The sequence below is a fragment of the Hyperolius riggenbachi genome, chromosome 4 (genome assembly GCF_040937935.1).
Source record: "Hyperolius riggenbachi isolate aHypRig1 chromosome 4, aHypRig1.pri, whole genome shotgun sequence".
NCBI classification, from domain to species: domain Eukaryota; kingdom Metazoa; phylum Chordata; class Amphibia; order Anura; family Hyperoliidae; genus Hyperolius; species Hyperolius riggenbachi.
This window is the reverse complement of record NC_090649.1, coordinates 489,859,988-489,884,621: the sequence shown is the minus strand read 5'-3', so window position 1 is coordinate 489,884,621 and position 24,634 is coordinate 489,859,988. Positions and strand designations below refer to the sequence as shown.

General features: G+C 44.1%; 1 long non-coding RNA gene across 1 annotated transcript in view; it reads right to left on the bottom strand.

Annotated features, from left to right (window-relative positions):
* Positions 1-15,063: 15,063 nt before the first annotated feature.
* LOC137571026 (uncharacterized) overlaps positions 15,064-24,634 on the bottom strand; it is a 36,629-nt gene continuing 27,058 nt past the window's right edge. Inside the window, exon 3 of the long non-coding RNA XR_011031288.1 lies at positions 15,064-15,435. This is a non-coding gene — a long non-coding RNA (uncharacterized lncRNA). The remainder of the gene's footprint in view (positions 15,436-24,634) is intronic.

The following is a 24,634-nucleotide window of genomic DNA, read 5'->3' as shown; positions in this document are numbered from 1 at the left end:
CACCTGCTTCTCCATGACTTCCTCTAGACATTGCCATCACTAATCAGAGATTTACATATCTATCACCTGACCAAACTGATCACATGCTTCTCCATGAGTTCTCATAGACATGACCATCACTAATCAGAGGCTTACATATCTATTTCCTGACCAGACCGATCACATGCTTCTCCATGACTTCTCCTAGCCTAGACACAACCACCACTAATCAGAGACTTGCATCTCTATCACCTGACCAAACTGATCACATGGTCCTCCATGACTTCTCCTAGACATGACCATCACTACTGTGATCTTGTCAAAAATAGAGCTACCCTCCGACTCTGACTCTTCAGTTTTTTGAAACCACCGACTCCAGGTACCCAAAATTGGTCCAACTCCTCGACTCCGACTCCACAGCCCTGCCAAAGAGTGACAGTAATATGCTTTAAAGTGGGAAATTGACATCTCATGTCCTTTAATAGGAAACTGTATGACTGTGTACATTTCTATGTAAGGCTTGCAATACTTAAATTTGCTGTAATTTTGAATGTACTGTCTTTGAATTTTTCGTATGAGCACAATAAAAATTCAAGTTAAAGCTACCAATCCCTTTGCTTGAAAGCTTCAACTGGTGGCTGCGGGTGGTATGTATATATTTTATTTTTATTTCTAATTACATGATTACATTTTTTTTAAAAATAATTAAATTTTCCCGACCAAATTTAACAAATAAATGTAAACATTAGGGAAATATATTTCGGTTGGAGAGAAATTTAGTTGGGTCTGGGACTCTTAGCCGTCTTTTCTCGTACATCAAAGAAACCCCATATTATTATTTAATATAAAGAGTGTTACATGATTAATTACGCTCTGGAAAAATATTTGACATCACATCCCAGCAGTTGGGGACCTCATGGTTCCCAAGGTGCAAATCCCTAAGATTCAAATTCTCCAGACATCTGAAGAAATTAATTGTCGGTGGACCGTCTTCCAGTAAGGGGACCACACGGCCCAGCGGTGGGGCAAATGGAAAAATAAACCAAAAATAACCAGGAGTTAAAACAAAAAAATAAAACATGTCGTTGTTTCCACGATTTATTTGAACGGGCGCGGCAGTTCAGTTATTTTTTCGAGTGTGCGTCTGTCACAGCCCCAAACGCTCACACCGCCAACCAGGGCTGGAAAATGTCCCCAGTGAGTTTTTTTCTCTTCTAGTTAAAGGCACTAAGATCTACATTATGTTCTAAATATTTGCGAAAGTGTGAAAGGCCCATAATATTCTGTTTATGTGCCATAAAGCTCTGAGCGCCGAGGATGAAATCATTAAACAAGACAACATGGTTGGGGAAATTCAGGTCAGCCAACCTGTTTGCTTTACTGAGGAAGTCTTTGAAGCCGCCTATAAAAAGGCAGCTGGCATTAAGGGTCTGAACGTCAGTATTTCACATTTATATCTTTGAAGCTGACGTGTGAGGAAATGGATTACAGGACTTTACAGATAAAAAAGAAAAATCAGGTTTATTTTAAAAGGAAAAATGCAGTTTGGGTAGCCGGCCAATCAGATTTCGGCTTTTTCTTTTTGCATTCAGACGAGTGAAAGATGATTTTTGATTGGGCTGAGCCAACCATTTGCTATAGCTTTACCAGAAGCACAGTTATCAAGTCACATTACATGGTCATCATTATACCAATCACTGATCCTTAAAGAGGAACTTTAGCGAAAGGCTGAAAAAATAAATACATCAGTACATTGGAAGTTAAAAAATAAAAGAGAGATCACGAAATGATTGATATTCGCCAAGTCATTTGTTCATATTGTTTGATCCACAATCAGCCTGCATGTAATCACCTTTACTGTTGGCAGACACAAGAGCAAGAAAGAAAGACAGCCACATGAACACACAAAGCATCTGTCTTCTCCCTACACACATCAGGGACTGTCTGCATTGCTTTATGAATGACTACTGACCTTAGCCCGTTTAAAAATGGGCTAGGTCTGTCTCCGCTGTTCCGCCATGCGCGCACACACGCCCGCCCCTCCTGGCCCCCCACCGCATCATTTCCCCAGCTCTCCTCAGTGTCTCTGTGCCCCTCCCTGCACATGCGCACAATAAAAAAAAAGGATACACACAGGGACATGGGACGCAGAGACACTTGCGTCTTATTATATAGAATTTAGTCAGTGTTAGCCCATTGTTAAATCTTTCCACACTCTGATTTACATTCTTTCAGTTATCACAGGAAGTGACATATTTACAGTTGTTAGGTGCCGCACTGTGGAATGTTTTTTTCACTGCGTGTTCAGAAGTCAGTAGAAACAACACCTGGGCCCATATCCAATTAACTTTTTCTCCTTAAATTTCTCCTAGGTGATATCTTCACACCATGGGCCTGATTCATGATTAATTAACGTAGTAGAGGCCGCGGTAGCGATACGTCACTGGCCCGCGGCAATGGAAAGGATTGGCTGTTGCTAAGTAACGCATGCTATGCTTCCACTAGCGCTCGTAGGTATCATTAAGTCACACTAATTTATTAGCGCACATATGAGGAGTTTACTTGTCATCAAGCCCTTTGCCATAAAATGCCTTATGAAGCACCAGCAAGCATGAAAATACTCAGAATAATTCTGATAGTACTTTTTCACCAACTTTTTGGTCACATTCTCAATGGTAAATTGCTGAAAAGTTATTTTCAATAGGAAATGAAATTGATCTCCTCGGAGATAACTCAGGAGAAACCGTTCATTGCGTATGAGACCTGGCCCCATATGCAGTAAGTTTTTTCTCATGGGTGATAATTTTTCCAACACTCTGCAATTGAAAAAATACCAAAAAATAGGTGAAAAAGTACTTTCAAAACTATTTTAAGGTTTGTTTGTTTTTTTTTTGCTTGCTGGTGATTTAAAATGCATTTTATTAACAAGTATAAAGGGCTACATTGTCACAAAAATCATAAAATTTAAAATACTTGTGAACACATACAAGTAAGAAGCATGTTTCTTCCTGAGTAAAATGAGCCTTATATTACTCCTCTCCTATGTTGCTGCCACTTACAGTAAGTAGTAAAAATCTGACATTAGGTTTTGGACTAGTCCATCTCTCCATGGGGGATTCTCATGGCTTTATTCTACATAAAGACACTCCTTCAGGCTGGGTTCACATATAGCATAGCGTGAAAATCTGGTGTTTTCTGCAGGTGCGTTTGAGTTTTTGTATTGCATTTTTGGTGCGTTCGCGGTTTTCATTTTTTTTAGGGCAGATGTGTTTTTCAAGCAGTTTCCGTGCGTTCATACGCATTTGCGGCTTGCTAATAGAAAACACTTATGCGTTTTATGTGCTTTTTTATGCGTTTTTACATTTAAATATATGCAAATCATTAGAAAGACAACAGGAAGTGAAACACGTCAGAAATAGATGTTTTTTAAGTAAAAATCGCATGGAAAACGCAATGCATATGCGTTACCATAGACTTTCATTATGTGCGTTTTGGCAGCCAGCCTGCATATTATGCAACACTACCAGCGTCTGCAGAACGCTTACTGTAAATCGCAAGTGCAACGCTGGAACTTCTGAGTCCCGCAGACTAACATTGCTGCATAAAACACAGCGTTTCCCACTCTGCAAGCGTTTCTGCCATGTGTGCACCCGGCCTCAAAAAGATTTCTACAAAGATGCTGGCCAGCCATCCTGCTCTCTGCACACTTTTTTGGCAGTTGGACGGAACAACTGCCATTCACTAAGTGCTTTTGAAAATAAAGAATGTATTTAATTTACTCCATTCTGCTATATGACACTACAGGGCCTCTTTAAAATATACATAAAGTAGAATGAGATGTAAATGAGCCAAGTATGAGTCGAGCAGCAGGTGGCAATAGCTGGGCATAGAGCGTTCCCACTGGCTGACATGTAAACAGAGAGGCATATGTACAATGTCAGGCCTGACCTCTGTGTCTTCAGTAGCACTGCAGAGGAGAGATTGCAGCTACTGGTTGGCAACGTGCGCAGTGTCAAGAGCGCTCACACTCTACAGAGCACCATGTCACATTCTTATTCATAAATGTTATAAAAATGGGGGGAAAAAACTCAGAAATCATCCTCAAGGGTTAACTTCTCTTATCTTGTATTTTCGCCACCAATTAGGCTTTCTTTGGGAGGTACATTTCGCTAAGAATTATTTTCTTCTAACTGCATTTTAATGGAAATAAGAAAATAAAATGGAGAGAAATTATTATTTCTCAGTTTTTGGCCATTATAGTTTTAAAATAAAACGTGCTACTGTGGATAAAACCCACACGTTTTATTTGCCCATTTGTCCCGGTAATTGCAACGTTTAAAATAAGTCCCTAGTACAATGTATGGTGCCAATATTTTATTTTGGGCTTCTTGCAACAACACAAGTGATTCAATATAATACACACAAATCTATACCTTTGCAAAAGAGATTAAACATGAACATAATCCCAAACTGGGGAAGGGAATAAGGAGTACACAGCGAGTGCTGTAATAACAGCGCAGGAGATTTGGGCGCAGCCGGCGCCACCATAGACCGTAATAGGAATTACAGCTATAGCGGCTCACAGCGGCGCAGTCAGAAGACGGAGCTGAAGTTACTTTTAAAACACTGTAATTCAGCCACCAGCAATAGCTGGAAGCCAAATTACATAATCCCCCACAATCCACGTGGACCTAGAGGGGGAATAGTATTTAACGCCGCCGGGAACATGTGCAGCAGCAGAATAAGCCGTATATCGGCTGTATCCTGTGCCCAAGTCTCCTGGCGGCGAGATCACAGGGGCGCGTACACAGAGCCCTGTGAATGAAGCCAATCAGCTTAAAGGACACCCGAAGCGAAAATAAACTAATGAAATAAATGATGGTATCTATCTTCCTTCTCCTAAAAATGACTTTTTAAGATAATCCACAGTTTTATTTTATGTTTAAATCTACTTTCTAAGTTTTAAATGTTTAATTGTTTTTGCTCAATGACACAGTCATTGAAGTATGCCAGAGATAAAATATATGAACTATTGACCCTTTTATCCTTTTCCTGCTCTCAGAAGCCATTTTCTGCTAGGAAAGAGTTTTATAGTTGGAATTTCTTATCAGTGAGGGTCACACTGTAGTCACTTCCTGTCTGAGTCAGGACTGAGTCAGCCACTTGCATACCTGATATTTACCTCTTTCAGGCAGAGAAAGGAAAAAAGGAACACAGCATAGTTATTTGTGTGCTAGGCACTGTACATACCCATGTCTATGTCATCATGTCACATGTCACCTTGTGTAACCTTTAACTAGCTTTTATTTTTGACTTCAGGCTTCTTGTCAGATGGCGAGGCTGTGGGTTTCCGCTATGGTCTTTGTCCGGCCAGAGGTGATCGGGGCAGAGAGTTCCCAGACCTGTGACAGACCTCAATGAAGTTGCGCGGGCGTCTTTGGGATTTTGGAACGCAGGCCATGTGCACAGCGGAAGCCGTCTGCATTTTTTTTGGCTCCTGCCAATCAGCTGATCGGGTGGGACCTCAGTCTTCCCCCTCATGTGACCCGGGTCCCGGAAGCAGGAACTGATTGGGATGCAGCCTCTGATTGTGATGGTGGTATGGTGGCTTAACACCTGAACCATTAATGTGGTACTGCTTGCAGAGCCATGCTCTGTCTCTCTCTGGTATGGAGTTCCACAGTGATGGAGACACATTTATTCTGTTTGTACTAGTTGTTATGGTTACCGTAGGTCATGCTGCTTTCTTTTTTGCTTGTTACTGTTTTTTTCAGCCCAGAGTGTAGAAAGCTAAGAAGAGTGAAAAGCAGCATATATGGTGGTTCTACAGAAGGTAATTCAGTAGAATGTACACGGTGATTTGTCAAAGTGCCGAAGTCCGCCCCCAGACCACTGTGCCAGTCTTGTGCGCAACAGGTGGGGAGAATTCACCTCCTGCATGTTAAGACTTCATGGTCTGGATGAAATCCGAGACGATATCCACGCTTCAATCATCTATGAGAATCTTCTGCAACACCTTCAACTTCAGCTTCAACATCAGTTATGGCGTTAGCGCAGCGACCGGGCTGCCACATATGACAAAGGAGTGGACAAGCCTTGGAGAGTCTGAGGAGCCAGATTTATCTGAGGGGGAAATTTCATCTTTATAGGAAATGTCATCTTCTGAGGAGGAGAAAAAAACCTAAAGAAATTTGCCTTCTTTACCGACAACTCGGAAGAGTTGTGCCATGTAAGTCGCTGTCAGCTCTTGACAAAATGGCGGACTCTCAAGTTGCTCATATCCTAGTTCATAATAGCTTGGAAGATATGATGAAGAAGGCATGGGGCAAACCATTTTGTTCCATCATGGCTTTCTGGCCAGGATCGCTCGCTAAAAGATATCCATTTCAAATGGAGGACCAGAAGCATTGGGGCCTGGTTCCCAAGCTCGACCCCTCCCTCTCCAAAGCGTCTCATAACTCGGATATTCAATTTGAAGATGTTGGCACATTGAAAGGTTAATTGGATAAGAAGGTAAAGAATCTTCTCAGAACAACTTGGGAATCTGCCACCCTCAATCTCAAGCCTGCTGTCGCTTCTGAAGGACTTTCAAGATCACCGAAGGTTAGGCTCCAGCAATTGGAAGTGCGTATCTCCACAGGGAATTTTTTTTATAATGCATAAAAATAGAATAGAAAAAAGTTTAGTAATCGGTCTGAGCCCCTTGTCACTCCCTAAATTTACTCCTCCATCTCTGTACTGTGAATGCTACTGACAGCCGCCTCACAGACAGTCTTACTGCCAGGTGACTTTAGGTAGACATCATAGGAATAAGCTTTTCACAGACATGTTTTCACATTGTTGGCTGCTATTTAGTTTAGCAGGAAGATTTGAAACGCCATCTGCCTTAATGTGCGATACTTGTGAAATGCAGAGGGGAATATTTACATTTGCAATAAGATTATCACAGAACAAGTTGGAGCCAGTTTCCAATCAAGTTGGATTTCAAGCCTCAAGCCAGATGATAGCAATTGTGTATATAGTCTCTATAATAAACAGGGGAGAGCCTGGAAGCAGGCTGGGGATGCCCATTGTGGTGTCCTATATGAAACATCATCAATTCCAGGTGTAGGAGAGGTGTAAGAGCAAGAGTGAGGATTGTAACGCTTAGTAGGGCTATGACAGCAGAGACTTCCAGTCCTTTTCCGCCTTCTCCCCATTGTTGTCCTGCTCAGGCAGAGCAGTTTCTAGGCTAAATTTCACCCAGGGCGAGGGTGTAAAAATCCCCCCCCCCCCCATGGAACCAGGCATAGGTACCCGCAGTACAGGTTAGCTATGTAAGTGCCTCCAGTATAGGGTAACCTGTATAGTTGCCCCCAGTATAGATTAGATAGGTAGTTGCCCCCAGTGTAGGTTAGATAGGTAGGTGCCTGCTTTATAGGTTATCTACGTAGGTGCCTCCAGTATAGGGTAGCCTGTATAGTTGCCACCAGTGTGGGTTAGATAGGTAGGTGCCCCCAGTATAGTTTAGATAGAGAGGCTCCTTCTCTGGACAGCTTTAAAAAAAGGCTAAAAACTCACCTCTTTACCGAAGCCTTTGAGACTGCATAATGCAGGGTCACAGCGCTTTGAGTCCCCAGGGAGAAAAGCGCTATAGAAATATTATTGTTATTGTTGTTGTAGATAGGTAGGTGCCCACAGTATAGGTTAGATAGGTAGGTTCCCGCAGTATAGGTTAGATAGGTAGGTTCCCCCAGTATGGGTTAGATAGTTAGGTTCCCCCAGTATAGGTTATATAGGTAGGTTCCCGCAGTATAGGTTCAATAGGTAGGTTCCCCCAGTATGGGTTAGATAGGTAGGTTCCCCCAGTATGGGTTAGATAGGTAGGTTCCCCCAGTATGGGTTGGATAGGTAGGTTTCCCCAGTATGGGTTAGATAGGTATGTTCCCCCAGTATGGGTTGGATAGGTAGGTTCCCCCAGTATGGGTTAGATAGGTAGGTTCCCGCAGTATAGGATAGTTAGGTAGGTTCCCGCAGTATAGCTTGGATAGGTAGGTTCCCGCAGTATAGGTTAGTTAGGTAGGTTCCCACAGTATAGGTTAGTTAGGTAGCTTCCCACAGTATAGGTTAGTTAGGTAGGTTCCCGCAGTATAGGTTAGTTAGGTAGGTTCCCGCAGTTTAGGTTAAATAGGTAGGTTCCCGTAGTTTAGGTTAGATAGGTAGGTTCCCGCAGTTTAGGTTAGATAGGTAGGTTTCCGCAGTTTAGGTTAGTTAGGCAGGTTCCCGAAGTTTAGGTTAGTTAGGTAGGTGCCCCGCAATATAGGTGTTAGGTAGGTTCCCACAGTTTAGGTTAGTTAGGTATGGGCGGCATGAGGTGGGCGCAGGAGCGGGGGGAGTGGACATAATAGTAATAACTCACCTGCTTCCGCCGAACCCGCGCTGCTTCAATGTCCTTCCTTTCCCGGCATCTATGTCTTTAGTAACGGCGCTTCCTGTGATGACATGCGGTACGTCATCACAGGGGGCGCTGTTACCAGGCGACGGACGCGGGAAAAGGAAAGATATTGAAACTGCGGGGGAACGGATGAAGACGGTGAGTTATAACTATTATGTCCGTTCCCGCCCTATGATAGGTAGGGATGCTCATTCCGATTTTGTGGAATCGAAATTTCCACGATCGTATTCCAATCGGAAAACCGACCTCGGAAATTGGATTTCGGCGGAAATACTTCGTTACCACCACTTGGCAATTTTAGACCAATCACAGAACACGGAAGCATTGGAGCAATCAGAGGATGCAGAAACAACTCAGAAGTATTTGGCCAATCGTACAATGCAAAAAATTACCAAAAAAGGTACTCCCCGGAACTCAGATTTTGGTGTAAATACTACATTACAGGAACTCGGTGATTTTAGCCCAATGACAGAACTCAGAATCATTTGGAGCAATCCTAGAATGCAGTCAACTCAGATGTATTTGGCCAGTCGGAGAATGCAAAAAATAACCAGAAAAAAAAAGGCTACTCGGAAATTGGAACTCAGAAATCAATCGGAAATCCAAGGAATCGTTAATTGGCATTGGTGGAGATGAACAGTAGTGGTTGCTACTGGAAGCCCCTTCTGTTCATCTGTCTGTCTTGTTTGGATCGCACTAACCTCTAGCGGTAGCAGCTGTGGATCCTTCTGATCTTTGTTCTTGGAGTGTAAGCTGAAGCAGCGGTTGCTACCGGCTACCTCATCTGTCTGTCGTGTTTGGATCGCACTAGCCCCTAGCGGTAGCGGCTGTGGATCCTTCTGATCTTTGTTCTTGGAGTGTAAGCTGGAGCAGCGGTTGCTACCGGCTATCTCATCTGTCGGTCGTGCTTGGATCGCACTAGCCTCTAGCGGTAGCACCTGTGGATCCTTCTGATCTTTGTTCTTGGAGTATAGCTGGAGCAGCGGTTGCTCCCTGCTATCTCATCTGTCTGTCGTGCTTGGATCGCACTAGTGGTAGCGGCTGTGGATCCTTCTGATCTGCTTTCTTGTTCCTGAACTCGGATCGCACTCGCTCTGACGGAAAGAGCAGTGGATCTCTCGTATTCCCATTCTCCGTTTGTCTGTCTTGTCTGATACGAACACTTGCTGTAGGCTCGGTGAGGTAACCGTTAAGCAAGCGCTCGCGTTCTTTGTTTCGTGTTTGTCTGTCGGTGGTTAGTTAGGCGTGCTTGTCTCTGTTGCGCTTAACATATGGAGATCGCGCTGTAAACGTGTTCGCTGTTGTGAATGAGTGTGGTGTTCGTGTTTAGGTAGCGTTTGTTATCTTCGTTATTTTCTCATTGTTGTTTGCTGTGCCTTTGCTACTCTTGTGTTCTGTTCTGGTCAGTCTTGTGTCACTTCTGGCGATCGCCTCTCTCACGATCACGTTCATACTTTGTTTCTGTAAAAGTGTGTTCACCGTCGCTGGGTGGCGACTAGATTGGGGAACACACATTTAGCCTATCTCTGTGCTCTTCTCTTTAAAGAGACACTGAAGCGAAAAAAAATATGATATAGTGAATTGGTTGTGTACTATGAATAATTACTAGAAGATTAGCAGCAAAGAAAATATTCTCATACTTTTATTTTCAGGTATATAGTGTTTTTTCTAACATTGCATCATTCTATAATATGTGCAGATTACACAACACTCAGCATTCAAAATGAGTCTTTCAGAGCAGTCTGTGAAGTAATGACCTCTCCTCTAGCTGAGGAAAAGTAAATAGTCCAGGAACAGTTGAGATAATAAAAGTCAGATAACAGCCCTCTCCACGACTAACTTAGTCGGAGAGCTTAATGGCTTGTTTGCATAGAGATAACAACTGGAATTTCTCAACTCTTCCTGTACTGGAAACAATTACACTGATGTATCTGATCTTAATGTTTTATTTCTTAGCTGTACTACACATACAAATCATAATATCATCATTTTTTTTTCGCTTCAGTGTCTCTTTAAGGGCTGTTCAGCTCCGCACTGTCTTAGATCTGTACAATTCCCATCTGGCATTTGTGGCTGTGCAGAGACTGTGCTCGTCTGCACTCCACAGCACCATCTGCTGGTGGGAATTGCCCTCTGCTGGTGCATTACACCTAGCCTGGGTTCACCCAATTATACGCTTGTGGAAGGTTTTCGCTGTGTCAGTGTACTCTCGTGCGCTGACCACGAAAACGATTCCGCAAACGTTACACCGACCCTCCCTAATGACACTAGACTATGGATAATGCCTAGAAGAGACATTAATGGTTTTGAAGGGGTTTGTTGGTCACTTGTGGTCACATCCCCTTTTGTTCCGAAATAATCACCGCAGTGTGCAGGTGGAGGCCGTAACGTTACTTTTCATGAAAATCTGCGGCAGAACTTTTTTCCTGAAGCTTCATAAAAAGTACATTTGAGAAATGTCAAACAAGCGTGTTTGAAGTCCGCAGAGACCAAAGCCTAATTTCAACTCCATGACCAACCCAGCTCGACTTCACAGTGATCTCTTTTCATTACAAACAATCCTCTCGCTATCAGTTCTGCATCTTCGGCCTACCGCTGTTTTGTTTGGAGGCCCCATAGTGACAAAGCGAATATACAGCAAACTCTCCCACATAGTGGAAACATTTGGAAGATCTTATTTTATTTACGTGTCTAACATGCGTCTCCACATTCCATTATTGCACTTAGTGGCTCTCGCCCTAATAAAACCAAATTCCTCCACAAGTGGTATTAGTTACCGTGATCTAATTTAATCAATTGATTGATATGTTCTCTTGTCTAAAGCAAATATACTCTGGTAACCCGAGAAGGTGTCGCCTCATCAACATAAAGATGATAGCGGATAAATTACATTACCGTCGGTTTCAGCCATGGCGGAGTTGTTCGCTAATGGTACTTCTCTCTGTTTGTTTTAGAGTAGGTCACATCTAATCTATTTCCAGTCCACGGAAAGCCTTGTACAAATACATAGTGCATTAGAAGAAGATAGCATCGCTCTGAGCAGAGACACTGGCTGCAGGTGAGTCCCGGGTCTGCCTTATATCTCGTGTCATCAGCTACTGACGCTCACTGTGGCCTCTCAATTATGCATTTCACTGGAAATAAAGATCTTGCAGATTGCTTTGATACATCAAGTAGCTCAAGTGTGCTAGCAAGCTTCACTGTATAGAGCTGTCCACAAATCATAAAAGGGTTCCCCGAGTCAGTAAGGGGCGGCACTGTAAGTCTTGTTAGCTCACTGCAGCACCTTGTACTGTCCACTGTCTGATTAACCACTTGGTTTTTCACCTTATGGACCAAAGCAAGTTTCACATTTCAACACTCCTTCCTTTCATTCGCCAATAACTTTATCATTACTTATCACACCTAAATTATGTATGTTATTTTTCTTTTTGTCACAAATTGGGCTTTTTGGTGGTGATATTTGTTTTTAGTAATTACTTTACTTTCTATGCACTTTAAAGGAAAAGCCAAGGAAAGAAAAAAAAAAAGATACATTTTTTTTCTTCAGTTCCATCCCCTATAGTTTGAAAATAAACAATGCTACTGTAGATAAAATCCACATATTTTATTTGCCCATTTGTCCTGGTTATGATAACGTTTAAATACGTTCCTAGTACAATTTGTGGTGACAATATATTATTTGGAGATAAAGGTGTATTTTGTCTGTTTTCTGTTTTTTTTTTTTTATACCTGATCAATAATTACAAGCCCTTATTTGCAAAAATAACAGTCATATATCCTCATGACATACATAGTAAAAAAGTTGAGTCCCTAAGGTGAATATTTATGCATTTTTTGACATCCTGTCACCTTTTTTTCTTTCTACAAGTGGTTTTTGTTTTGTTTTTGGTAACTATGGTGGTCAGGGGAGGGAGAAAAGAGGGGTTAATTTATTTGTATTTAATGTAAAATTTAGTTTAAAATGTGTTTTTATGTATTTTTTTTTTACCAGTAGATGTCCTCACACATTTTATTCTGTGTATTCAGAGCACACAGGCAGTATTTGTTACAGGGAAGATCATTGGCTTCTCCTTGAAGCAATGATACTTTCCTTACAGGCACTTTGATTTGCTCGGGGAGCCCATGTTCCCGTTCATCAACCACAGATCATCGAGTCTCGGTAGGTGCGTGTGGAAAGCGCATGTATGTGTACAAAGGCAGCAGCTGCAAGTGACACATTAAAACTTCCTGTTGCCATTAAAGAGACACTGAAGCGGAAAAAAAATATGATATAATGAATTGGTTGTGCACTATGAATAATTACTAGAAGATTCGCAGCAAAGAAAATATTCTCATATTTTTATTTTCAGGTATATAGTGTTTTTTCTAACATTGCATAATTCTATAATATGTGCAGATTACACAACACTCAGCATTCAAAATGATTCTTTCAGAGCAGTCTGTGAACTAATGACCTCTCCTCTGGCAGATAAAAAGTAAACAGTTAACTAACATTTGAGATAATAAAAGTCAGAAAACAGCCCTCTCCACGACTTTGAAAGTCGTAGAGATCAATGGCTTTTTTGCATAGAGATAACAACTGGAGTTCCTTAACTCTTCCTGTACTGGAAACAATTAGACTGATGTATCTGATCTTAATGTTTTATTTCTTAGCTGTACTACACATACAAATCATAATATCATAATTTTTTTATCGCTTCAGTGTCTCTTTAAGGGGGGCAAACAGGACATTTTAATGCATCCACTTTCCATTACGTGGTTACAGTAATGTTGTGGCATTTAGGCTTCTTTGCATTAATCAAAACCAAGACACCTGCCTAGGTGCCTTGTGGATGATCTGGCTTCTCCATCCAAAGTAAAATTCTCCCCGTTATAAAATACAATTTTACCTCCATGACATAGCAAGCCCTCTCAACATAACAACCATTGCCCCTCCATTTGCTAGCAAACCGTTCCATAAGCGTAACCCCAACACATCTACACATCCCCTCTTGATGTAAAACTATCCTGACTTCATGTCCTTGCTAATGGCCTCCACTCCTGCTCATCATAACCCCTCCAATATAAAAATAATTTCACCCCTTTCTCACACAGCAACCCCCTCTCATCCCCCTCACTTACAGACAACCTCAATCCCAAAACTTACAAAACCCCCAAAGTGCCCATCTAATGAAGTAGTACTGCTTCATGATCACTGGAAACCTGCGCTGAAGCCCCTCACTGCTGGGAAATTCAGCACCTGCTGTTTCTTCAAGGGATGGAGATCTGGTTGTCTACTGCTGGGGAGTTTCAGGCGAGCGCTGTAATTACAGCGCAGCAGATTTAGGAGCAGCCGGCACCACCGTAGGCCGTAATAGGAAATACGGTCGGCTATAGTGGCGCACAGGGAGTAGCTTTGGCACCATCAGAAGATGGAGCTGAAGTTGCTCTTAAAACAATGTAATTCGGCTTTCAGCAATCCACGTGGACCTGGAGGGGGAATAGTATTTAACGCCGCCGGGAACTTGTGCAGCAGCAGGATAAGCCATATACCGGCTGTATCCTGCGCCCAAGTCTCCCAGTGGCCAATTCACATGTATCCATTTTTAGGCTACATAACTCCCAGGGCGAGGGTGTAAAAATTGTCCATCCATCCTTCCGTAGACTCTAGTACACTGATGCGAAGCAGTAGCTAGATGCAGCCCCCAGAATTAGTTAGCCAAATGCAGTGCCCCCCCCCAGAATAGGAAGCCAGAGAACCCCCCACCCTTTTGTATAAGCAGTCAGAGAACCCCCTCCCCTTCCACAGTATACAAGGCCAGTGAGCCTCCCTCCCCTCTGTTGGTGCTATATACATCCAATAAATAATAATAATAATGCATATTGTATATGGCTTAGAATTGGTCCTATTATTACATACATTACCTTTGCATGAAAGCCAGAATTATTTGCAAATCGCTGACCATCTGTGGCCATCTGCCATAAGCAACACTGCGTGAAAGTGTGATATAGGTTTGCTTTGAGGCCCTATTCACACCTAAAAACAAAAACGCAAACGCAAGCATTTTGTGATTTTGTGAGCTGTCTTTTTCCCCTCACGGTGCTCCACTGCGCGCTGCGTTTTTGGAAAAAGCGCTTTTCTAAGTGCTTTTTCCGAGCGGTTTTGTAATTCACTCCCTGACGCAAGTCAGGAAGTGAACTCTTTGACCCGGAAAAGAATAAATACAATGTACTTATTCTTAAAAACATGCAATTTCTGCACAAAGCGATTTTGTGAGCGTTTTGCGTTTTTCCTATACCTCCCATTATAGCAAAAACACCTCAAAAATGGTACAGGAACAGCTTTGCTGAGCGGATCGGAAACGAACCGCGCAGCTGTGAACTCTCTCATAGGGGATCATTGCACAAGCCTTTTTAGGGCGCCTGCGCTTGACAAAAGGCGGAAAACGCCCCTAGTGTGAACGGGCCCTCAAAGTGCCAAAGACGGAGAAATAGACTTTCCATTATATTAAAAATGTTAGGCTATCCAGGGGAACCCAGATGCAGGGAGTAATTCCTAGAGCAGTTTTTGGAAAAGATTTTTTTATAAACAGACAAAACTTGACGATTTTTTATTCTATATCATTTTTTTTACGCAGGAATGTAGAGCAAACTTGGGACATCTAAACTGTATGAGGAGGCTGAGTTTTTGTTTTCACTTTGCCGCAGCTTAAAATAATCCTCCCCTGATGCGGACGCGTAGATTGCACATGACGAAAGACAAATATATCGGATATCGGGGGTAAGGGGGGCCCTTCACCGCTGCCTCGCCTCAGCCACAACGCATTATTGCAGCACCATAAAACTTCAAGACCTCCTCTGAATTATGGATTTTTTTTATCCCCACATAAATGCGCACTAAAGATAAGTCAGCGAGATGGAGAGAGCCGCTCACATGACCCAACGCCATAGATCCGGTTTCATTTCCAGAAGTTGTCTATCAAGGGGACCTTCTCGAGTTTCAGACATTGAATACATGACTCACAGAGACAGGAAGGAGCCTAGAGGGTGCAAAGGAGAAAAAAAAAAAAAGATTTATACAATACCAAATTCAATTTAAATAACCTACCCTTCGAACATCTCATTATCCTTTCAGCAAACGCCAAACATGACCGGACAGCTTGCCGCGCCGGTACCTCGGTGTTGGGTTTCCTCAAGCGGCTGAAGTTACACTGCTTTAGGCTTGAATGTCTTTGTTTTGTATTCTTATAACTGTGGAAAATCCTTTATGAGCATACTTCCTTCAAACATACATTATCGACCAAATCTAACCTGAAGCATGAATGTTAGCCTGTGTTTCTCTCTCGAAAAATACCTGGCTGGTCTCCAACAGTTGAGGCTTACCCCCCCCCCCCTCCCTACACAACTGTTGTGCTAATTGAACATGTCTAATTCTTGCTATGATGCTTTCAGATGTACTACAGATTTGGGTTGAGAAATAACATTTTTAAGTCTGGCACACACAAAGGTTGAGAAGCCACGGTTTGATTCTAACTAATTTTTCTTCTCCGTTACTAATTCCCGTAATGCTAGTGTAATATAAAGGCTCTAATCTTGATTTCGCATTTTGTTTTCCAGTAAGGCAAGCGTAGCTGTACCATGACCGTGCAGAGGCTACATTTTGTTAAAGGGGACCTGTGTGTTTTATCATCCTTATTGCCATAAACACTTGAATATAAACCTATTGAAGTATTAAAGGGAACCTGAAGCGAGAGGGATGTGGGGCTGCTCAGTGGCATACCTAGGGAATGTCCCAGCTGCAGCACAGCAATCATTCTCTCTACTCACCCTGCTGTTCTGCACATTCACTCACTGCAGGCTGTGTGTAGAGTGCGAGGAGACACATTGCCCATGGACAGGAAGGGGGAGGGGTGATACATCTAGACTAGTGCCGGAAGTAGTACAGTCCCCTGCACTGCCTGCTGCTATTTTCCCAAGGTAGAAGAACACAGTGACTGAGCAACACAGTGGTACCCACACCCATGGCTGCACCCGGGGCTGTGAGCACCTGCAGCCTTACAGTATGCAGGGTATGCCACTGAAGGTATTCATTTCCTTTTAAGCAATACCAGTTGCCTGGCTATCCTGCTGATCCTCTGCCTCTAATACTTTTAGCCATAGGCCCCCAGGCAACTGGTAATGCTTGAAGGGAAATAAATATGGCAGCCTCCACATCCCTCTTACTTCAGTTGACCTTTAACTGTAAAAATTATAACTACCAGCCAGCAGTTAATGTCCGTACACACATCCAATTTTTATTTTCAGATGATTGGCTAGTTTTTGCACTTCCACATAGTATGAGCGCATACCTGCACAGTGTGTTCATAGTATTCAAAATCTGCTGGATTATGAATGAATGCATGAATTCATCATAGGAATTATTTCCAATTGATTCATAAGTGATTGTTTAAAGGAGTTCTTTAAGGATTTTTTTTTTCAAATATTCACTTACCTGGGGCTTCTACCAGCCAAGAAGTCCTGTGCCCACGCCGGTACTCAAGGGTCCTCTGGTCCCCCGCCGCGGCTCACCTTCCGTTTTGCTGCCTTCCGGCCACTGCGCCTGCACGGCCCTGGCTGCACATGTCCTCTTTCCTGCTCATGTCGCTGGCAGCGTCCTACGCAGGCACAGTATGAGAAAATCTTGTACTGCACCTGCCCAGGACGCACCCAGCGACGTGAGTGGGAGCGAGGATGTGCGCAGCTAGGGCTGCACAGGTGCAGTGTCCATCGACTTGTAAGTCACCGGAACTGAAAATTAGCTGTGGCGGGGGACCGGAGGAACCTTGAGGACTGATGTGGGCCCTGGTGTGGGACCACATCAGGGGGCTGGCTGGTAGAAGCCCCAAGTATGCAAATTTTTTAGAAAAAACCCTTAAAAAATCCCTGTAACCCCCCTGCAGTATTCCCAAGCTGAGCTCGGGCTGAGTTTCACTAACCCAGAGTGGTAATCCCGAGCTCAGCTCGGGCTCGCCCAAATCCGCCGCGCGCTGCACTTTTCTGAGTCCGATCGGTGCTGCCAGCGGGACCCAGGCATCTCCCCCTGGCCACCGGAATCCCCTTCTCCGCTCTTCTTCCGGGGATCCCTGGTGGCCAATCAGGACGGCCGAGGGGCGGTTTGCGGCAGTGCAGCATGACGTCGGGCAGCATGACATCATTGGGGATGGGGAAAAATGTAAGTGATGCTCTTTTTTTTTTTAACTATAATCACCCATGTATACATCAACTGAATGGTTGTGTGTCCCTGGCTTTTTTGTACTGAGCATGTGCACAGCCAGGGCAGTTAGGACACAGGGTCGGATCTGACAGTTTGTTGTGTGTGGTTCACAGAGGTTCTCATTGCATTGTGGGAAATAACAGCTTTTTCCAACTGCCAAGCAAGCAGCTCCCTGTGTGCATATACTTCAGACAGTGGTGGGGAACGAGAAAGCTGGACGCGAATGTGCACACATTGCAAGGGGGGGGGGGGTATAGCGGCTGTGACGGGTGGGCCTTTTTACTAGCTATATATATATGGTATATATGTACCAACCAACATCTCCTGGCGGACCCAAAGCACCAGAGCTGCAGCCACTAGGACACACTCTATAGGCAGTAGCAGTGTTAGGGAGATAATACCTTTTATTGGCCAACTGATAAAGTTAAATGATGCAAGCTTTCTGGGATCTAGTCCCCTTCTTCAGGCATATTTCGAGATGCTAGCTGAAGTAAAACACTGATGCAGGTAAATAGTAAACACGTAGATGACAGTTGTGCTGGTTACTGTTTATTAGGTAGATGTTAGGTGGTCAGCAGGCTTATCATTATCTTAAAGAGGAACACCAGTGAAAATAATGTAATAAAAAAGTGCTTCATTTTTACAATAATTATGTATAAATGATTTAGTCAGTGTTTACCCATTGTAAAATCTTTTACATCCCTGATTCTGACATTTATTTCATGGTGACATTTTTACTGTTGGCAGGTGATGTAGCTGCTGCTTGCTGTTTTGGCAGTTGGAAACAGCTGTAAACAGCTATTTCCCACAATGCAATGAGGTTCACAGGCAGGAAACTGCCAGGAGTACCACAGTCCTCAGTTTCCTGTGGGAGGGGTTTCACCACAATATCAGTCATACAGCGTCCCCTGATGGTCTGTTTGTGAAAAGGAATAGATTTCTCATGTAAAATAGGGTATCAGCTACTGATTGGGATAAAGTTCAATTCTTGGTCGGAGTTTCTCTTTAAGTTTATTCATAAATTTAATTTATTCAACAAATTTATGTTTTAGTCCTTTATTTATATGTGGAATGTCTACCAGGCTTTATATATTTTGGTGAGTTATTACTTAAGAATCGGAGGCCTTAAAATTCTTTTTTTTTTTTTTTTTTAAACTACCGCTTTTGACTCATAATTCCAGACAGAAATGCACCGCCAGGGAGGTTAATATTCATTTATATATTGATTCATTTATATATTGATAGATGAATTGAGGCCAATGATCCATTTTAATGTATTTTAATGACTTCTATATTTATATATATTTATTTGTTCATCCATTTTGATTTTTGGACTATAAGACACAATTTTTCTCCCCCAAAGGTTGGGGGGGGGGGGGGAGTCAGTGCGTCTTATATTCCAAAAAATACAATGCGGACCTATGCCAGTGGTCCCCTCACAAATACCTATATATTGCTGCGGTCTGCTGCTACCAGTCCGCCAGTACCTGTGGAGCGGGAAGTCAGGGGTGCCCTGAGGGTATTGCGGGTGACAGGTACATGCCGGTCACAATCGGCTGGTCATACAGGGACTTTAACAGGCTTAAGGAAGGGGGCGCTGCCCCAGATTTACCAATCACGGCTGCCCACTGCTCCTGTTCCTAACTCTAGTCGAAGGCCGGAGTCTACAGCGGCACGATTACCGGAGACGGAGCAGAAAAGGAGCATGACAATTGGATCACGTGAGATCTTCGACTAAAGGTGAAGTGTAATATAGTGTCAGTGTAATGTAGCTGCTGGGCATCAGGGGTTAGTGTAGTGCAGCGTAACGATGCCAGCCAAAAATAAATGGCTGGTATGTCATAAATTTCTCACCGAAGACCACCTCCCGTTCCCCGAATCCCAAGAATAGGTTGGCAATGGCCGGTGCACATTTGGCACCTATAGCCACGCCATGCCAGTGTTTAGGATGGACTTGGAAATGGAGAAATGTGTTGATGACCGAAATCTTTCCTGATTCAGTCAAATCAATTAATTTGAGCTGTGGCAAAAATGTATTGGGACCTCAGCCCTTGAGGACCGGAGTTTGACATCCCTGCTATAAAGGAACCCTAAGTAGTCAGGGGAAGCAAGAAGAGGCCTGATTCCTTCTCGCTGCTCATGTGATGTGTTTAAGAGAGGCAGTGAGCGCCAATAATCATCCCTGTCATGGTTTATATGTCCGCCGCCTCCTGTTGGGCCAACATTTATCCAGTGACAGTGTCTCAGAGTGGGTAACTCTATCTGCCGCTAATAACCCAGCAACATGGCATTTGTTGAGGCTTATCATTACAGATGTATTTTTAGATGAAGCACATGGAGGAGTGACAGCATGCTTTACATTCAGCCTTCAGGCGTGGGCTTCTCTGTCGCTGTGCTGATTGAATCCACCAGGGGAAGCGGTGACTGCACATGAATCTGGGGCTGTAGATGAATCCCATGTATATTATAGGAGGATAGAAAAAGTTCCCACTTTTGTTACTTTAAAGGAAAGTAAACCTGTGCCGTAAGAAACATGAAGGCTGCGCTGCTGACCGCAGGGGTCTAGCTAGAGGGGGCAGCAACTGTGATCACAGGGGGCCCAGAGCTGTGGGGGGCCCCCAACTACTAACCTTCCCTTCCTCCGATACAGGGGACTATAGTCAGGGCCGGATTTGTACTCTCCAGTGCCCTAGGCCTGCTGTCACCAAGCGCCCCCCCCCCCCCCCCCCCAAAAAAAAAATGTGTCCAACACTCTGACTAGCAATCACTGGTTTGAATGGGCTCATTTCAGTTGTGCTGCTCTGTCCCCCATTCAACAAATAATTCCTGTAATTTGCGCTCCTGCCCGAATGTGCACAGCAGCTGATAGTGTTCTGGACATGCATACTTGAGAAATGACGCTGATGTATGACTGGTACTTATCAAGTATGCATAACACTGTACCGGCTATGGTCAGCAGGCGCGGAGCTAGGGGGGGTTGGGGTAGGTCAAGTGCCCCCGGGCGCCGGGTCCCTAAGGGCGCCCAGCTGAGCTGATTTTTTTTTTCCCTCTGCGGAGGGGAGCAGCGCAGAGAAGAGAAGAGGGAGAGCTATGCGGACGGTGGAGAAGGGGGCCATCTCCCCCCCTTCTCTCACCTTAGTTAGGGCTCTCCCTCCCTCCCTCGCTGTCCCCTCCGTTATTGTCCGGGTGTCTGGCGCAGTGGGCGGGACTTACCTCCATCTCGCTCCAGCGCCGGCCGGAAGTTCGGGTCCCGCAGCCGCTGCTCTGGTCTGGACTAGACCAGAGTAGCGGCAGATCCATCCGCGCTGCGACGAGACGGAGGTAAGTTCCGCCCGCCGCTGCCAGCACCCGGACATTAATGGAGGGGACAGCGAGGGAGGGAGAGCAGCTCTCCCTCTTCTCTGCGCTGCTCCCCTCCTGCTGGGGAGCCAGGGAGGGGGACACCTGGCTACCTACTCTGGGCATATATACCCCTGGCTACATATACTGGGCATATATACCCCCTGGCTACATATACTGGGCATATATACCCCCTGGCTACATGGACTGGGCATATATACCCCTGACTACATATACTGGGCATATATACCCCTGGCTACATATACTGGGCATATATACCCCTGGCTACATATACTGGGCATATATACCCCCTGGCTACATGGACTGGGCATATATACCCCCTGGCTACATATACTGGGCATATATACCCCTGGCTACATATTCTGGGCATATATACCCCTGGCTACATATACTGAGCATATATACCCCCTGGCTACATATACTGGGCATATATACCCCTGGCTACATATACTGGGCATATATACCCCTGGCTACATATACTGGGCATATATACCCCCTGGCTACATGGACTGGGCATATATACCCCCTGGCTACATATACTGGGCATATATACCCCTGGCTACATATACTGGGCATATATACCCCCTGGCTACATATACTGGGCATATATACCCCCTGGCTACATATACTGGGCATATATGCCCCCTGGCTACATGGACTGGGCATACATACCCCCTGGCTACATATACTGGGCATATATACCCCTGGCTACATATACTGGGCATATATACCCCTGGCTACATATACTGGGCATATATACCCCTGGCTACATATACTGGGCATATATACCCCCTGGCTACATATACTGGGCATATATACCCCCTGGCTACATGGACTGGGCATATATACCCCCTGGCTACATGGACTGGGCATATATACCCCCTGGCTACATATACTGGGCATATATACCCCCTGGCTACATATACTGGGCATATATACCCCTGGCTACATATACTGGGCATATATACCCCCTGGCTACATATACTGGGCAAATATACCCCTGGCTACATATACTGGGCATATATACCCCCTGGCTACATGGACTGGGCATATATACCCCTGACTACATATACTGGGCATATATACCCCTGGCTACATATACTGGGCATATATACCCCTGGCTACATATACTGGGCATATATACCCCCTGGCTACATATACTGGGCATATATACCCCCTGGCTACATATACTGGGCATATATACCCCCTGGCTACATATACTGGGCATATATACCCCTGGCTACATATACTGGGCATATATACCCCTCGCTACATATTCTGGGCATATATACCCCTGGCTACATAAACTGGGCATATATACCCCTGGCTACATATACTGGGCATATATACCCCCTGGCTACATGGACTGGGCATATATACCCCTGGCTACATATACTGGGCACATATACGCCTGACTATATATACTGGGCACATATTATTCTCCTGGCTACATATACTGGGCATATATACCCCTGGCTACATATACTGGGCACATATACCTCTGGCTACATATACTGGGCACACATATCCCTGCCTACATATACTGGGCACATATACCCCTGGCTACCTGTTCTGTGGGCATCTCTACCCCTGGCTACCTGTTCTGGGGACATCTATACTGCTGGCCACCTATTCTGGGGACAACTATAGACCTGGGGCTACCTATTTTGGGGGAACCACGTCAGATTGAGTATTTTGGAGAACTGCTGCCAGGTGAGAGGTGTCTACCATATTAAGGGGGCATTCTACCTATTTATGTGAAATGCTGTCTATTTATGTGACTCATGACTGCTGAATTTGTCTTGTTGGGGGCCTCATGGTTACTGAATTTGTCTTGTTGGGGGCCTCATGGTTACTGAATTTGTCTTGTTGGGGGCCTCAAGATCGCTGAATTTGTCTTGTTGGGGGCCTCATGATTGCTGAATTTGTCTTGTTGGGGGCCTCATGATTGCTAAATTTGTCTTGTTGGGGGCCTCATGATTGCTAAATTTGTCTTGTTGAGGGCCTCATGATTGCTGAGTTGGTTATGTTGGGGGCCTCATGATTGCTGAATTTGTCTTGATGGGGGGGGCTCATGATTGCTGAATTTGTCTTGGAACATGCTGGAAGGTACATACTGAGGGAGGGTGGGTGAGCGTGAGCCTGCTAACCTCCATATACATTTGGCTCCACCCATAACCACGCCCACATTTATTATGTGACCACGCCCCTTTTTGGCGCGGCGCGCTGCACGCGCCGCAACCTTCACTTTGGGGGGCGCATTAATAGTCTTTGTCCCCGGTCGCTGAAAACCATAGCTACGCCTCTGATGGTCAGGAGCAAGAAATTACAAGGAGCGCAAGTGGCCAGAGCATGCTCTGCTTCTTTGTCCTCTGTGCGACTGGCTGCAGTCGGAGCCACCAACAGGTGACAACTGGCAGGGCAGTGCAATGGAGAGACACCCATCCAAAACAGAGAACAGGTAAGTAGCAAACATCCTGTCAAGACCCACTTTGGATGTTCTGTTGTAATTATAGTGGACCTGAACTCAGAACTTCCTCTCTGCTCTAAAAGATACGCAACAACATAACCTTTAAATAAAAACATTTCTTTGTTACAGCTGATACAAATCCTGCAATAAATCTGCAGTGTGTCTACTTCCTGCTTTTATGGAAGCAGACATATTTTTAACATCCTGCGCTTTCAAATGAGCTTAGAGGTTGTGGCAGCCAGGTGACACAGTGTAGAGATCAAATTACAACTTGTGACACAGAGGAGGGGGAATTAGACAGGCTCTCGAAATACATACTTGGTACATATCTCTGTTTTCCTTCTGTCCTGTGCATCTGAATGACAATTATTTATATGTGCTGAAAAATCTATGAAACTCCTTTGAATGCTGAATGTACATATAGTGGTGTGCACTAACATATTGACAGTATATGAGAACAACGTCTGAAGAAGGCTTATTTAAATTGCCTTTAAAACATTATTTAGGGTAAATGGGGCATGTAGCATCATGTTTTTTTAATGATGTGGGGACTTAAAATCCCTCTCTCTCTCTCAGATGGGAAATCCGAGTTTGCTCGGATAGTGCTATTCGGATTTTAAAAAATATCCGAATTGCTATTCAAAGTTCGGATAGTGGAAAAAGTTCAGATTATCTGGGTAGTTCGGATACCCGAATATTGGATGAGCACCACTGCTCAGGTGTCATTTAAAATGACATTTTAGCAATGAAAGGGAGGAAAACAGCATTTTTATCCCTGCAGTTCTCATAGATGGTAGGAGCTGGAGGACAGAAAATTAGTCAGGAAAGAGTTAACTAAGGAAGAGAAAAGACCACTGCTACTAGGAAAAAAAAAAAAAAAGGAAAACAGTCATAAATTAGGATTAGATAAATTAACAACTGCTGGGGTCAGTGTCAAAGCTGTAAAAGAGGTGAAGAAACTAGCAGAGCTCACTGATGTTTGGGAATGCCTGCATTAAAACTCAGCAGAACTTAGTTCTATCTGCTTTGTAATGTAAATCTCTGGTATTTCTCACATCGATCTGTATGTCCATCATACAAAGGAATGCATTATCCGGTGACTATTATGATTGATCCTGATTGTTTTAACACATCAGGAAGTGAGAGAGAGAGATGC